At 42.4% G+C, this 13,761-nt stretch overlaps 1 long non-coding RNA gene across 2 annotated transcripts in view; it reads right to left on the bottom strand.

Moving 5' to 3' along the window:
* Window positions 1-5,744, bottom strand: part of LOC140847484 (uncharacterized) — a 93,746-nt gene extending 88,002 nt beyond the window's left edge. The window contains exons 1-2 of one of the 2 annotated variants that reach the window (XR_012127547.1): window positions 5,538-5,744; window positions 2,359-2,479 (exon numbers count right to left, since the gene is read on the bottom strand). This is a non-coding gene — a long non-coding RNA (uncharacterized lncRNA). The remainder of the gene's footprint in view (window positions 1-2,358; window positions 2,480-5,537) is intronic. The other variant, XR_012127546.1, reaches the window with a different exon arrangement.
* Between the last annotated feature and the right edge of the window lie 8,017 nt (window positions 5,745-13,761).

Here is a 13,761-nt window from a genome sequence, read left to right as displayed (position 1 = left end):
GCTGAGCACAGCCTTCCAGCTGGGCCCTCCAAGGCATATGAGTGAAGCCATCGTAGATTCCCCAACACAGTCAAGCTCTGAGATGACTACAGCCCCAGTATATAGAACAGAAGGACCATTCATGTGAGGTCAAGTCATTCACAAAAAGATGATAAAAAATAAAGTACCATTGTTGAAAACACTAAATTTTGGCAGTTTGTGAAGCAGTTTATTTATGAGGTTTTTTTTATAAGCAGGCTATTTAGTGAATAACCAAACAGAACATGTATTATTCATATAATATGAAAACAACATTATTTTTAAAGGCATTATAACACACTTGTACCTGCACTTTTGCATACACACACACACACACACACACACACACACACACACACACACACACCCTATTTCCTGCTGGAATGCCCAGTGGCTGTGTCCAATACGTACTCTATTTATCCTGTATGATAGGCACCTAATTTTAGTTCAGATTCAATCTGTGTAGAGGAAAGATCAATTGCTGACACTGTAAAGCATTTATTGAATGTCAATCTAAAATTTACCCAGACTGATGCAGATATTTCTTTTCACATCAGGGAACTGAGTCCAACAAAGAGTAAGTGACTGATCCAAGGTTACCAAACTCACATGAATAGTTAGTAGCTGAGTGAGCACTGGTTTCCAGGCCAATGCCCTTTTCTCTATACTGCACTGTCTCTTTTAAAAATGTACCATCTTGAAAATAGAAATACCATTTGACCCAGGAATTCTGCTTCTAGGAATTTACCCTAAGAATACAGCAGCCCGGTCTGAAAAAGACAGATGCATCCCTATGTTTATCGCAGCACTATTTACAATAGCCAAGAAATGGAAGCAACCTAAGTGTCCATCAGTGGATGAATGGATAAAGATGATGTGGTACACATACACAATGGAATACTATTCAGCCATAAGAAAGAAACAAATCGTACATTTGCAACAACATGGGTGGAGTTGGAGGATATTATGCTCAGTGAGATAAGCCAGGCGGAGAACGGCAATTACCAAATGAGTTTCCTCATTTGTGGAGTATAACAACGAAGCAAAACTGAAAGAACAAAACAGCAACAGACTCACAGACTCCAAGAAGGGACTAGCAATTTTTAAAGGGGCTGGGGAGGGAAGGAGAAGGGGACTGAGGAGCATTATGATTGGCACACATGGTGTGCGGGGGGGTCACAGTGAACACAGTGTAGCACAGAGAAGACAAGTAGTGACTCTGGCATTTTACTACGCTGATGGACAGTGACTCTAGTGGGGTTTGTGGGGGGGACTTGGTGAAGGGGGGAGTCTAGTAAACATAATGTTCCTCATGTAACTGTAGATTAATGATACCAAAAAAAAAAAATGTACCATCTTGTTTCAGACTACAGAGGAATCGAAAATACTTATCTACGAGAAGATAGATGCAGTTCCTGTGACTACAAACGAGGAGAATCATACATCTTACAGGATAGCTCAGTCTTCAGGCATTTCTAGTCTGACAGATTTGGGAAGGCCAGAGAAGCTCAGATATGTTGTAAGACTCTATGGATAAGCACTGAAACTATTGTTGCTTGGAGTGGAGGTCACATGACCCAGAATCTACCTGCTTATCCACCCAGCACTAGTCATTTAAATTTAGGAGCCAACCATTTCCGTGGGAACACAGGTGGAGGGGGCACGAGGAAAGCCGAACACTGAGAGGGGCAGAAGAAGAGAGAGGTAGGAGAAAAATGGAAAAATAAGAAAATTGAAAAAAAAGAAATATACATATATATATATATATATATATATATATATATATATATATAAAATGAACTATCCCTACTTCTTTCTGTCCTGTGAACCAGGAAGCACCAAAGAAATACTTCTAAGGCAAGGGAGTCTGATGCACTGGCAGACTATAACCCATGAGCCGTGACATTCAAAGACGGCTCTTGCATCTCACAGCCTCTTCATACTGACCCTGCAGTAAGGCACTATAGAGGAGGAAGGTCCGTGATTCCGACTTTCCCTCTGCTTTTCTTCCCACGGGCAGTATCTAATGTTAATGTGTTAAATAAGCAACATACCCTTTACAGGACACAACTAGGGGAGAAAGCCATTCCAATTTTATCAGTTCTTCTGTACCGAGAAATCTAGTAATTTCATATGTAGGTCTAGGACGGTCAAAAGATGCACCGGTTGGTGAGAATTTGTTCCCTCGGTCCTCGAGATTGTCGCCACAAGCACCAATATACAAGGCCATGAAGGGGCTAAGGATATCAGCTTCTTCAAAGGCAGAGCATTTACAAAATGTGTAGAACTGAAAAGAGCTCTCTGGCTCCTTCATGAAAGCTGTCGAAGGTGAATACCAACCTGGATACACACGTGCACGCCTCACTGATGCCAAGGTACTGCCTCCACCATGGGTAGCTGTCCTTGCTGCAGTAAGTGCCCGGTGCCAATAATATAGAGCCTGCACTGTATCCACAATATGCTAGGAAAAATAGTACATTCTTTAGGATAGCGAAACCAAAGTTATTTGCCTTAATCTTCTCAGTATAATGAGTCCATTAAGTTACTTCACACTACCAAATAAAATCATGTAACACAAATGCCATACCCTTATTAGACTGCTACAGGGGAAATTCTAAGCTTCCTTTAGTAGAGTTCTAATAATCAAGTGGCAGGTGCGATGTGTAGTTTTCCCACCTTTCCTGACCTTTCCTCGTGGGCTGAATGCAGTGGGAGCTCCGGTACAAGGTCCCTTAGATGGTACTTAACTGACCACCATTTGTCTGGTACCCAGTGTTTTTCAGGCCGGTCACAGCAAAACTCTTCCTAATCTCACCTGCTCACGCACGGTTCCTGTTGGAGGAGAGTTGCACCTAACCTAAGAGCTCCCAGTTTTGGAGCACAGTGAGTGGTTTATTATACAATAACTCCATTGAACTCAGTGGCATCTTCTAGTTTTCAAACAGGGAGGAAAAACAATTGCTTTAATGTGTGCTGCCCGCCCCCCCTTCAGAAAAGGACTCTGTGCATTATCTTTACATGTTGTTTACTTCAGTGGAGATCCTTGAGCTTCTTACTTTTTCCCTTAAAAAACAGCCTTCGGAAAATCTTCAGAAAAATCCGTAGACAGTTTGCATGTGCCAAATCCTCTCTTACACACATAGATGGGCACACGAAAAATAGAATTCTCTTCAAGAAAGAAGGTACTTCCTGCAAACAATATGTATTCAAGGCTCAAAATCCGCTGCATGAATGTACTTTAGTAAGAATACAAAATACTAAAGTTCACATTATTTGTGAATAGTGCAAGAGGGGCAATTATTGGAAGTTGTGCTGTCATATTCTCACTTTCTAGACGGGCAACTGAACACAATCAAAGACTTTGCACTGCCTATGTCACTTCTACTTCACTTACTTTCTCCTTTCAGAACAAGAAATGATCCTTTCCCTTTAGCCTAAAGCAAGAATTTAATCATAAAATCACAGGATTTAGAGTTAGGAGGGCCACTGGAGTCTAGGTACATATAAAACTTTATAAACCCTTTCGCTAAGTTCTCTTTAAAAACAATTTGCTATTTTCATTATGTCTTTGGAAAATTGCATAATGTTCTGAGGGACCTGCAATGACAACACTGGAAGTGCAAAAAAGCTGTTTGCACGTAGAACAAGCATTACAAGAAATAAAATACTGCAAACATCTTGCAGTGGACTTTAGTGCTGACCTGGAGGGTTGCATTTACGAGAAAGGGCAGTGATATATGTATTTGATTTTTTAAAATGCATCCATCATCAGAGGCTTCAGGGTTTGTGTACGCACAAAGCACCAAAGCATGGGGGAACAAAAAACCTCCAAAAGGTATACATGAAGGTTTAATTCCCAAACCTAAAAAGCACTGGATCTACATTTTTCAGAAAAACCGAGAGGAAGAGCACTTCCTCGGTTTCTTAGGGCCATTCTCAACCATGAGACTATGTTCCAGGACACATCACTGTGGCACATATCAATTTTGAGATATGCTGCAAGTAGTATCTTTTTAATAATATTTCTAGAAAGGAAAATCTATGATTTATTTAATGAGCCAATTAGTAGTTATTCCCACTCACTTGCATTCCAATATACTCTCTTGAGTGGAAGAGAAAAGTTGGGTGAGGTTTCAACTTGTTCGCAGAGATTGTCCCGTTGTACATAAGAATGAGTTCATTTATTCATTCCTTTAATAAATGTATTTTTAACTTTCCAGAAGGTTCCAGGCACTATGTCAGATTCTGTGAATACTAAGTTGTATTTAAGTTTAAATACAGTTTGAAACAAGGTTCTTGCCCTTTAGAGAACTCATAGGTCCAGCATGGTAGCAGACAGGTAAAACAGTAAGTGCAATTCAAAGGGATGAATGCTAATACAAGCCAAAGCAGTGCCATGACGAAACGCTGGTAGGGACTTTATAATTTCCTCTCTAGGAAGTGCAAAACATTGCAGCTGTGACTTTTTTAGAAGTAGGGGGGCAGCACGACCAGAGCTGTTTCTCAGAAAACTACTTTTGATAATAATATGGACGATGTCTGGGAGAAGAGAGAAACTGGAGACAGGAATTCCAGTTAGGGGGTTATTTTAAGTCGGGGCAAGAGATGGTGAGAGCCTCAACTAAGCAGGGCCTGCAGGAATGAAAAGGCTGACACAGAATCAAGTGGCATTTAAGTGACAGGATAATCAATAGACTTGATGACTGATTGCATTCAGGAGCTGAGGGAGAGAGAAATTCATCAAAAATGACTCCAAGTTTTCTAGCTTGGGTGATTTAATAAGGTGTTGATATTATTAATGAAAGAAGGAGAATGCAGGAGGCAGAAGAGGTTTCGTATGGAGAGAAGATGAGTTTTGTTTTGGACATTCTAGGTTTGAGACGACAATGGGTCATTTAAGTAGAGCTATTTCACATTTCAAGGAAGAAGTCTGGGTTTCCAATACAGACAGTCGTTGATATATAGGTTGTAGCTTCAAGTGTAGGACTGGCTGAGATACCCAAGAAACGTGAAAACAGAAAGAAATCTAGGCCAGAACACCAAGAAACACCAAGCCCTGGCAGGTAGGCAGAGGGGAGGCGGAAGGAAAGCTGAGAAAAGATGGCACTAGGAAGAAAAAAACAAAACGGGATATGTGCTTTGGAAAGAGTTTTAGGGAGGAAATTGCTGACAATATTACTTGCCAAAGGAAATTAGGATGAGAGTCAAAAAGAAGCCGCTGGGTTTAGCGAAGGGTTATGGAATGATCTTAGAGCAGTCGCAATACAGCGATGGTAACAGAAGCCAGGATCCGCTAAGCCAAAAGGCGTATAAGAGATCCTCTGAGGATCAGAAACGGGGATTTGAAATACTTCCACCTCCCACAGAAATACTCGTTTCTTCTGCCGTAAGCGTCATCGACAGTTCCCCATATATTAATGGCGGGGGGAGCGCAGGAGACGAGAGAACCCTGCCTTTTCACTATGATCCTCTGTGCCAACAATTAAGTTCCAGATGTTGAGATATCGTCTCACACTCACCTTCTACGTTCTATTTAATGTCGATGCCTTGCGACGCCATGGCTGCGACTCCGCAAACCACATTTCCAGCGAGCAGCTTTGTTGGCGGTTCCAGCTTCGGCACCGAGGCTCGGGGATACAAGGGGGAGAAGGAAGGGGCGGTGGGAGGCGGGGTGGGGGAGAAGGGAGCGGCGGGGGCAGAAGGGAGGGGCAGGGGTATGCGGGGCTGGGGGCGAAGGGAGGGGCCGGTGGAGGCGGGCGCGGGGCGAGAGGGGGGAGGCGGGGCGGGGGGCACGGCGGGGGAGAAGGGAGGGGCGGGGAAGAAGGGAGGGGCGGGGATATGCGGGGCGGGGGCGAAGGGAGGGGCGTGGCGAGGTGTGGAGGAGGCGGGGAGGGGGAAGGGAGGGGTGGGGCGAGGAGTGGAGGGGGCGGGGCGGCGGAGAAGGGAGCGCGGGGGAGGCCGGGGGAAGGGAGGGGCGGGGGGAGAAGGGAGGGGGGAGGCACGGGGGCAGGCGGTGAGGGGAGGAGGAGCACAGGGAGGCGGGGTGGGGGGGCGGTACTCCTTCCAGTTCGCTCTCTTGTGGCCAAAGCAAACCATCCCGATGACCGCCCTTCACCTAGGCCGAGACACTGGTTCCAGTCTCCAGCTTTTTGCTCCGCACTCCCAGATCGGGCTTACTGTGTTCCTCCAGAGACACCGGAGCAAGCTGGCCTGTGCCCTCTCTCCGAGAACCTTTCATAATTTTCTTACTCCTAGTTATGGCCTGTTTACAGAAGCCCCTTTCACATTTATTATAAAGCTGCTTTACTAGAGATGAACTCCTTTAATTTTTTTGTCTAAGAAACTCCTTACCTCCTTCAATTCTGAATGATAACCTTGCAGAGTAGAATATTCTTGGTCATAACCTTTTCCATTAAGAACTTTGAATATATCATGCCACTCCCTCTGGCCTGCAAAGTTTCTGCTGAGAAATCAGCCAATAGCCTTATGAGATTTCCCTTGTATGTAACTGTCTGCCTTTCTCTTGCTGCTTTTAATATTCTCTTTATTTTTAACCTTTGGCATTTTAGTCATGTGGCTTGGTGTGCACCTCCTTGACTTAATCTTCTTTGCGGCTCTCTGTGCTTCCTGGACCCAGATATCTGTGTCCTTCCCAGACTAGAGAGATTTTTAGCTATTATTTCTTCAAATGACTTTTCTGCCCCTTTCTCTGACTTTCTTTTTGTAGAACCTGTATGATGTAAATGTTATTATGCTTGCAGTTGTCACAGAGATCCGTTAACCCTCCTTACTATGTTTTTTTTCCTATTTGCTGTCTAGCATGGTTCCTTTCCTCTACCTGCCTTACAGATAACTGATTCATTCTCTGCATCTTCTAATCTGTTGATTCCCTCTAGTATATTTTTTCTTTCAGCTGTTGTACTCTTCAGCTCTGACTGGTTCTTTTTTTACTTCCTGTCCCTATATTCAAGTTCTCATTGAGTTCATCCACTCTTCTTTCAAGTCAAGTGAGCATCTTATAAGCATTGCTTTGAACTCTTTATCAGGTAGATTACTTATAGCTCTTTTCCCGAAATTTTGTCTTGTTCTTTCATTGCAAGCATATTTCTCTGTCTCACATTTGTTTTGTTTTTTGTGTTGATGTTCTGTGTTAGCTTCTATGAATTGGGCAAAATAGCTACCTCTCCCACTTTTCAAGCAGTGACCTTGTATAGGAACATCCCCTGTGTAGACTGTGTGTCCCTGGCAGCTTTGACTGGCTGGCTGGCTGAAACTGTAGCAGGCACAGCCTTAGGGGGTCTACGGTGCTCTGTGCTGGTGCTGCCCTGGTGGGATAGCTGGAGCCAAAGCAGGCATGGGCCAGAGGGTCCTGGGGCACACTGGCAGGATAGCTAGAGCCAAGATGGGCTTAAGCTAATGGTCCAGGGGTGTTCCATACAGGGAGATCTCTGGCAAGATGGCTGGTGCCAAAATAGGCATGAACTGGAGGATCTGGGGGTGCTCTGCATAGGGGGTACCCTGGCAGGACAGCTGAAGCCAAAGCAGGCATAGGCTAGGGGGATCCCAGGGCACTCTGCATAGGAGGTACCCCGGTGGGATGGCAGAAGCTGACCAAATTGGGCATGGTTCGGTGGGGGGGGGCTTGGGTGTTCTGTGCAGGGTGCACACTGGCACTATGACTGGAGCTGGTATGGGCTAGAAGTGTCCCAGTGTGCTCTGCACTGGTTCCATCCTGGTGGGATGGCTGGAGCTTGAAGCTTGGGTAGGTGCTGGCAGGGAAGCCAACTTGGGGTGCAGTTGGGGTGGCCTGGAGTTGCAGGCTAGTGTCCTAGAGCTCACTGAGGCAGCAATCTAGCTAGAGGGCCTGGACCCTACTCCCCATCACACTAAAGGTGGAGAGGGAATGTACATAATGGCGCTCACCAGCACCTCAGACCCTAGAGACAAGTCCAGCACTTCCCCCACCCACCATTTGGTTTCCTTTACTTATATTCCAGTTGGCCTTTAAAACACAGTTATTTTTCTCTGTGTCCCAGGGTGGGTGAATCCGTGTACAGTCTCCTCAGGGACACCCCTTCCTACTGCAAGTCGCCATGTTGGGAGTGGGGTTCGCATCACTACCGTGTCTCCGTTTCTCCTGCTGTTCCCTATGTGGTGTCTCTAATCTCTGTTGTGCGGAAGCTTTTCAGTCAACCTTCAGATCTTCTACAGGAGGGATTGCTCCAGATGTTTGCGTAGGTACAGTGTGTTCATGGAAGGGTCTTCCTATACCACCATTTTGGACTCCTTCTCTAGCCAGTGTGGTGCTCAATAGAGAGACTGAGTTCAGGTGTGACACCTTGGATTACTGACTATCACAAAGGCCAGCATCAGGTCTGTTGTAACTAGATTGGCTGGCCGGCCAGTGTTTGCAAGGCAAGGCCAAGGGATTGCCATAGAAGCCATTCAGGTTTCATGCTGTAGCATTTAAAACAGGGAGGCCAGCGGTAAAGAGACATTTTAAAGGCCACTTAAGGTTACAGACACACGCAGAGAGGAACACGGTGTGCCATGAATTATAAAAACCTTTGGTCCTTTAAAATTTTTCACAGCCTTCATGTACGAAAAGAGGGCAGAGAAGGGACACTGCTTATTCATCAGGAGGGTTTAACAACATAAACACTGAGTCTAAAACACCACCACTATTCTCTTGAAAAGGACTCTGTTAAGTCATGTACTTGGGCACACACCTGTCTGTCCTATTTCTTTGGTCTAGCAAAAAGAAGAAATGGTAGTTCCCTAAAGGATAAAAATAAGATATGTGACTCTGCTTTAAATTACGGAAGCATTTCAGTATTTTCTTTTAAGCCCTAGTCTTCCTTTCCTTAGCCTTTTAGAGAGTATAAAATCTGAGGCACTACTATTAGCTTATTAAGAAAAATCAGTACCCCTGATAGAGTTTGTGAGACACATAATGTCTGTGATGTGAGGGTCTGAGAAAAGGAAAATTAAAATAATAGAGGCATAGAAAAAATGAGTTTCATTAAGTGGCCTGAGAGATAGCTCAGAATTATAGCACTTTTTTGTCAGCAAGTGGTACGTATGTATTATCAAGATGCAAAGGAGATTCACATATCAGTCTATGTCCAGATCAGGAGGACAATATAAAAGCAAAGGCCATAACTGAGTACAAACTTTAGAAGCTTAAAAAACTAGTAACGATTTTACAGCACAGTACAGAGATTTCCTTAAGCCTTGGATACCATGGAGCCTGCTGATTTAATCAATGGAAATCAGAGTGACACATGTCCTGGTGCTAGTCAGGTGACTCTGTTATTCTTTGTAGAGTGCCAAGCTCTACGTTCTGAGACAATATATTATATTTAGTTCTCCAAGGGTACAATAATACTGTTTTGGTTTTGTTTTCTACCATTTAAGCCTGTGATGTCTCCAATCTATATACTTTTCTTCAGAATTAAATATGTGTATTCCTGTGAAAATGGAACCATAAAGTTCTTAGAAGATAACATAGACAAATGTCAGTATTGGAGATGGTTTTCAGTAAGCTGATTAGGGAAATGGGGATTAACACTGATGCTAATGCAGTTTATGTGCAGAACTCCTCATTACATATGTCCCTAGTATCCTCCAAAGTCACATGGTCTCCTGGGGACAAACCTCATTGCCAAGTGCATTGCAAAGTGCTTAGAACAGAAATCTAAATGAATATATAGAAAACTCACGCTAAAATTGAAATTTCAAATTGAGGATCATTGCATGCTTCCCATATCATGCTCCTATTTCCTTATACCATATTTGTCATATTCTTTATTCACTAGTCTATCTGCAACGGAATGTCAGCTCCCTGAGTTGGGCGGTTTTACTCTTGTGCATCTGGGTATTGGTGGGGCATGTTTCACACGTAGTCTGAAGAATGTCAATATCTGCTGGGAACCAAATTCACACAGATGGAATTATACTGGCACCAATTTAATGCAAGCTTAGTTTTATTTCAGGTTTGCCATGTATGTTCTCATTGCATATAAAACTTTCTTCCTAAAAATATTTTAACTTTGAATATTAACTCTATGAATAAACTAGAATAAGTTACATATTCTCTATTTGAGCTTCATGAATATAAGTAGCCTAATCTATACATAGAAATGTTTTCACTTTGTTGCTCCCATCTTTCCAACAAGAGTAAGCTGCACAAATTGAAAATTAATGACTTCTCTTGGATGCACCAGAGAACTAAGCTCACAGGGCAAATTGCTATCCCAAAATGTGAGGACGCAGGCATATATATCCAGAGAGACACACCCAAGATCTGTTTAACCAGACAAGAAGTTGGTGGAATCATAAATTGGTATGAACGTGTAAATAGTAACTTTGATGAACAGCTGGAAGCTAGGCATGGATTCGCATGTGAGTGGGGAAATTCTTGGAGGGCCACAGTCTTAGGAGAGCCTCTATGCTTTTGTGGGCTTTATCTCCAGGAACCTTACTAGGCTGTCCTAGTGAAATCCAAAAAAGATCCCCTCATGGCTCTGGCAAGGAAAAGAGAAGAGTAACCATCGTGAAATATGTTCTGAGCCTTCTCTATAATGATTCTACGAGGAAAAAAGACTTTTCCAGAGCCTTATCACAGTTAAGAGAAAGGAATTCCATTCCAGCCTCCTCTGCTATTCCTATCTCACAGAAAGGGGGAAAAAACATAGTCAACAAGGTTCTGGGCTTCACAGGAACAGACTGTGATGATGCAGCCAGGGAAGGGAATACAGATCTCAGGCAGGGAGGGGAAGCTATATCACTGAAGACACTCTTGCAAAGGCCATGACACACAGGGCTGCTAAAAGACTGAGATTTAATCAAAATATTGTAGAATATGCTCCCAATCCCGTAACTTACCACTTTACTGACAGGGCTCCAGTATAGTAACAGTGGATGAGAGTTGAAAGAGCTGCAAGACAGAGTCTCTCTGAGGAAGAACTCTTGGGGAAAATTAAAGTCCAGAGGAGAAAAAAACCCAAGGATAGTAGAGCACTTTGAAATTTCTGGTACCTGTAGCTACACCAAACATGAAACACAGCCAAACTCCTAGCAAGATTAACATAAATACACTAAATGCCTGTTTACCTCAGTTTCTATTACCTGATATAACATGTCTAGCTTTCAACACAAAATTAAAAGGGATGCCAAAAGACAAGGAAAGACAGTCTGAAGAAATAAAACAAGCATCAGAACCAGACTTAGATATGACATAGATGTTGGAATTATTTGAAAGGAAATTTAGAATAACTGTGATTAATAAGCTAATGGTTGTAGTGGTAAAAAAATGACAATCTGAAAAATGGATGCAGATGGGTAGAATAAGTCAAGTGTTAGAAATGCTAAGAAAATCAAAAGTAAATGCTAGACACAAAAAAGTATCAGAAATTAAGAAAACTATCACTGGCTTATCAGGAGATATTGGATCCTTCTCAAGTGTAAATGCAAAGAGAAAAAAGAACAAATAGAACAGAACATCTAAGAGCATGGGTACAATATAAAAAGCTGTACATTATGTGTAATTGGAGTATCAGAAGCCAAAGAGAGAGAGTACAGGAAAATGAAATATTTGAAATATGTATGGCCTAGAAGCCTCTGATTATTGACAGACACCAAACCACAGATTCAAGAAGTTCATAGAACACCAATCAGGCTAAATACCAAATGAAAACAAAACAAAAACAAACACAAACACAAAAAACCAAAACAACAACCAAAAAGCCACATCTATGCACATCATATCTAAACTGCACAAAAACAAAGATAAAGCAAACAGTTAAAGAAGACAACAATAAATGGAAATCTATCCTGTTCTCATGGATAGGAAGAATTAATATTGTCAAAATGGCCATCTGGCCTGAAGCAATCTACAGATTCAATGCAATCCCTGTCAAAATACCGACAGCGTTCTTCAGCAAACTAGAACTAATTGTTATAAAATTGATATGGAACCACAAAAGACCCCAAATAGCCAAAACAATCCAGAGAAAGAACAAAGCTGGGGGATTATGCTCCGTGACTTCAAGCTCCACTAGAAAGCCACGGTAATCAAAAAAAATTGGAACTGGCACAAGAACACAACCATACATTAATGGGACAGAATAGAGCCCAGATATAAACCCACACATATATGGCCAATTAATATATGATAAAGGAGCCATGGATATACAGTGGGGAAAAGACAGCCTCTTTAACAACTGTTGTTGGCAAAACTGGACAGCTACGTGTAAGAGAGTGAAACTGGTTTGTTGTCTAACTCCATACACAAAAGTAAACTCAGAATGGATAAAAGACCTGAATGTAGGTTACAAAATCATACAACTCTTAGAAGAAATCATAGGTAAAAATCTCTTGCATATAATATGAGCAAATTTTTCCTGAGCACATCTCCTCGGGAAAGGGAAACAAACACAAAAATGAACAAGTGGGACTACATCAAACTAAAAAGCTTCTGTACATCATAGGACACCATCAGTAGAACAAAAAGGCATCCTACATTATGGGAGAATATATTCATAAATGAGTTATCCAATAATGGGTTAACATCTAAAATATACAACGAACCCATACACCTCAACATCCCAAAAACAAATAATCCGATTTAAAAAATGGGTGGAGGACAGAGACTTCTCCAAGGAAGAAATATGCATGGCCAAGAGGCACATGAAAAGATGCTCCACATCGGTAATCATCAGGGAAATGCAAATTAAAACCACGATGAGATATCACCTCACATCAGTTAGGATGGCCAACATACAAAAGACAAACAACAACAAATGTTGTTGAGGATGTGGAGAAAGGGGAACACTCCTACACTGTTGGTGGAATTTGAAATAGTTCAAGCACTGTGGAAAGTAATGCGGAGGTTCCTCAAAAAACTAAAAATAGAAATACCATCTGACCCTGGAATCCTACTTCTTGGAATATACCCAAAGAATACACGTTCTCAGATGGAAAAAGACATATGCACCCCTATGTTTCTCGCAGCACTGTTTACAATAGCCAGGATATGGAAGCAACCTAATTGTCCTTCAGTAGATGAATGGATAAAGAAGAGATGGGACATATCCACAATGGAATACTATTCAGCCATAAGAAGAAAACGAATCCTACCATTTGCAACAACATGCATGGAGCTAGAGGGTATTATGCTCAGTGAAATAAGCCTTGCGTATAAAGACAGACACCAAAATATTTCACTTATTTGTGGAGTTTAACACCAAAGCAAAACTGAAGGAACCAAACACCAGCAGACTCACAGACTCCAAGAAGGGACTAGGGGTTGCCAAAGGGGAGGGGTTTAGAGGGCGGGTAGGGAGGGAGGGAGAAGGGGATTGAGGGGTATTATGTTTAGTACACATAGGGTGAGGGGTCACGGGGAAGGCAGTGTAGCATAGAGAAGGCAAATAGTGAATCTGTGGCATCTTACTACACTGATGGACAGTGCCTGCATTGGGGTATGTATGGGTGGGGACTTGACAATATGGGTAAATGTAGTAACCACATTTTTTTTCATGTGAAACCTTCATAAGAGTGTATATCAATAACATCTTAATAAAAAAAAAGACATATGCACCCCTAAGTTTAACAGTGCACTATTTGTAACAGCCATGATATGGAAGCAGCCTATGTGTCCATCAATAGACGAATGGGTAAAGAAGAGGTGGTACATATACACACTGGAATGTTATTCAGCCATAAAACAAAGGAAATCTT

The sequence above is a fragment of the Manis javanica genome, chromosome X, assembly GCF_040802235.1.
Source record: "Manis javanica isolate MJ-LG chromosome X, MJ_LKY, whole genome shotgun sequence".
Classification (NCBI taxonomy): Eukaryota; Metazoa; Chordata; class Mammalia; order Pholidota; family Manidae; genus Manis; species Manis javanica.
This window is presented reverse-complemented; position numbering and strand designations above follow the sequence as displayed.